This window comes from Poecilia reticulata, linkage group LG20, assembly GCF_000633615.1.
Source record: "Poecilia reticulata strain Guanapo linkage group LG20, Guppy_female_1.0+MT, whole genome shotgun sequence".
NCBI classification, from domain to species: Eukaryota; Metazoa; Chordata; class Actinopteri; order Cyprinodontiformes; family Poeciliidae; genus Poecilia; species Poecilia reticulata.
The window spans coordinates 12885916-12889761 of record NC_024350.1 but is presented as its reverse complement, the minus strand read 5'-3'; the positions used below and the strand labels follow the sequence as shown (position 1 = coordinate 12889761).

General features: G+C 37.2%; 1 long non-coding RNA gene across 1 annotated transcript; it reads left to right on the top strand.

The window, feature by feature from the left end:
* Window positions 1-2781: 2781 nt before the first annotated feature.
* On the top strand, window positions 2782-3846 carry LOC103482499 (uncharacterized). Its single transcript, XR_536479.1, has 2 exons — window positions 2782-2962; window positions 3713-3846. It is a non-coding gene; the product is annotated as an uncharacterized LOC103482499 (long non-coding RNA).

The window sequence follows — 3846 nt, the reverse complement described above, 5'->3', positions numbered from 1 at the left end:
ACCAGTGTGTGAATATGTGAACAATTGAAGTTACTGTGAATCTGCAACTGCATTGAACTTGATCCTAAGGCAGTAGTTGCTGACTACCACATTACGTAAATCATGGTTGCACAAGTCTAGAATCTAAGATCTACCATCCTACCAACTAATCAAATTTTCTTGCCCATAGGCAACACGTCCAACTTTCTCCCAACAGCATGAATAGAGCACTTCCGCTCTTTTCAGCCCCTTAAAACCAGATTTGTGCCACTTCATATGTGGTACTAGATGGGATACATATAGTGTATAGTGTATTTATAGTAACATGTAATTTTGAAAGAAACTGTTATCAGAACGGACATGCTACATTCATCCAAATTTTACATCATTGCTGTGAACTGTGCATTATTATTCTGCAGCATATGTAATCATTCCAGACATAAACAGTAACTGGAAATTGTAATTATGAAATTATGAAATAAGTCTGTGTCACTGAAGCACATCACATGACAACTCCACTGCTCTCCGGGCTCCAACTACACATCCAAACAAGCTTCTCTACAGAAATTGCAGTTCTGCAAAAGACCATTGCTGTTAGTTCTTCCTTTTTATTGACTTCCTCTGTGTTATGATTTTGTGACAATACTGTTGACTCCCAGTAATGTCACAAAGATCTCTTCATAGATAGCTGCATCCATTATTACTTCTCTAAACAGTGTGTTGCTGTGTGATATCTATGTTCTTCTTCTGCACAAGGGGGTCATATCTGCATCTTAAACGATTCACACACAAGTCTGAATCCATCATTCAGTAAGTCGTATGAAGGACCATAAAAAAAATGGATTTCAGCAAAAAAACTAAAACATTTGAATTAAGCATGAAGACCTGCTATATTAAGGTAGCTTAAAATTTGCAGGATGGTAGCTCTGGAGATCCGGACTTTGGCATCATAGAACTAAAACAAAGACTCTGAAGTTTTCTGGAGCCTCCTTTATGTGAACACAATGAAACACTGAGAATGGGGATTAATAGGGAGTTTGACCTTCAAGTGTCAGTGTTTTGGTCCCACTCACACCTTGTACAACTCCTTAAGCCACGGTGGATTATTTCTTTGTCACTGGTATTGTCACTGCTTATGTAGCTATCTCTAAGACATACTGCTGCAATGCATCCTGGGAGCCTTTTTGGGATGAACAACATTGAAGTCCATTATGTCTCTTGCTAAGAAACACGCTAGTAGAACTGACACCATCGGCCCAATTGGCCCATTGGGCCGTAACAATACTGCAAGTATGGGGAATGTCCATTTACGCTGTCTTCATTGTTTTATGAAAATGACATTGCTTGAGGTTCCAACAATATTTCAGGCTAACCAGATATAAATGGGATTGAATTATGGTAATTATCTTTTACAAATGGGGCTGCACAGTGGCGCAGTTGGTAGAGCTGTTGCCTTGCAGCAAGAATGTTCTGGGTTCAATTCCCAGCCCTGGCATTTCTGCATGGAGTTTGCATGTTTTCCCTGTGCATGGTGGGTTTTCTCAAGGTACTCCAGTTTCCTCCCACAGTCCAAAAACATGACTGTCAGGTTAATTGGCCTCTCCAAATCGCCCCTAGGTGTGAGTGTGAGTGTGTGTGTGTGTGCACACACTCACACACTCACACCTAATTGCCCCTAGGTGTGAGTGTGTGTGTGTGCATGGTTGTGTGTCTCTGTGTTGCCCTGCGACAGACTGGCGACCTGTCCAGGGTGTACCCCGCCTCTCGCCCGGAACATCAGCACCAGCACCGCTCCCAACCCGACTGAGGGACAAGGGTGTAAGAAAATGGATGGATGGATAGATTTTTTACAAATGTTTTTTGCATGTTAGTCTTGACTCTCGCTCTGTTTGTGCTGTCACCTGAAACACAGCACCATTATTCTGACAACTCTCTAATGTCTTGCAGGTATTTTAAGACCAAACATTCAGCGCCACAAAAGACTCAGGTGGGGGAATGTTCATCCTTTGTGGAGAGCACTAAAGTGAGATTTTGTTTGTTCCATGCTAATTTTTTTTTCTGCAGAGTCAAGTGGGTGTTGACGGTGGTGTTCAGAATCCGGCATTTGAGAAAAAGGAAGAACTGCATTATGGGGAAATCAAAATTATCAAGAAGACGCCTACAGCAGCAGTGATTTCAGTGCATGACAATGAACAGCAGGAGACGGTGTACGCACAGGTCACAGTGTCAAAACCAGGAAAGATCTCAACACAGGCTGCTGACAGTCGAGAGAATAACTACACTGAAGAGAAGAAAAAATAACGTTTATCATTAGATAAAAAAGTTAGTTTTTTTTTGCTTTTTGTTATGAATCAATTCACTTTAGACAAAAAGAGGATTTATTTCTTTCAACCTGCAGGTCCTCGAGTCTTTGTGGTCTTTACTCCATTTTCTCCGACAATTTCAACATTGAACTTTTTCTTAGCTAAGAATTTCAAACAGGTCTTTTTTTTTGTAAAAAACAAACAAAAAAAAACAAACAAAAAAAAACAAGGCTATTCGGGAAAGATTTTTGAAAATATGATAGCTCTCATTAACACTCAAAGTACAAATCAGTTTTGCTAATTTTGAAAATATGTAGCAAACTTAGCTTCCCCTAAATTGGTTTTTCCAGATGAATTGTAAAGCACCAATTTATGTGGCTGATTTGCAGTGGTGGAGAAAGTACTCAAAAAATTTACTTAAGTAAAAGTACAAATACACAGTCAAAAATGTACTTAAGTAAAAGTCAAAGTACCACNACATCCAAGCGCTCTTATTTTCAACAGCAGTGGGTCAGTTAACATTTATTCACTGAATATGATTGGAAATCTGAGTCAGGAAGACTGCACCACTGWGTTTCCTGATTTAAATACGACTTACACTGACAACTACTACCTCCGCATTGAGAACGGGSTATTCAAGGCATTAGATGTTTGTCATCCTATTAATATAACAGTAAAAGGTAAGAAACTTTTTGCTTGTTTATGATAGTGAAGTACAATGTTAATAAGAATTTTTTATATCCATCAATCAACAAATTTTTATTTTTTATTTTATTGATGCCAGATAAAATAGGCAAATTTAAAAAAAAGGAAATAAAACAATGTCAAAGAATGATCAATTTGAAAACTTCTGCTTTTGTTTACATTCCAAAAATGAAAAGAATGTCTTTAATATCCATTTCTTTCAAATAAAAATCTGTATTGGATTTACATTATGGAAGTAAAAAAAATACAATTGTAATTTTTGACCGCATTCTTTCAAATTTCTATCTGTATATTGGCAATTTAAATGAATTATTTTCAGTGACAGATAATATTTCTGAAGCGCTATAAAACAATATTACCAAACATGAGTTTAATATTACTTGTACTTTCACTGTAAAAAGTGATTGTGTGWTAAAATTGCTGAACTTAAAAATGTTGATTACATTATTTAATTTAGGACGTTGTAATTGTAAACCAATAGTGAATTTATGATTTTGTATACTCAAAAATTGACAGATGGACAATCACTGCCCAAGTTTTTTCAGACAGAACAAGATATGTTCTCCATGAGTTTAAAAAAACTYTAGCTTTTGTCCTTGATACATAACCTAGGAATTATTGTGGATTTAAAACAATTAAAACAAGTGAAAAAAATAGATAAATAAAACTTGAACACGGAAATGAGAAATTCATTTTTAACCWGTTTGTTTRATGTRAAWCCCCAGATTCTCCTTGGAGTCCCAGCATTAATGTTCCCTCTGACCTGAAGGAGCATCAGTCTGTCACTGTAACCTGCTCAGCTTTCACTCCCTGTCCAAACTCACCTCCTGAACTCACCTGGAATCTCCAACAAGACTCT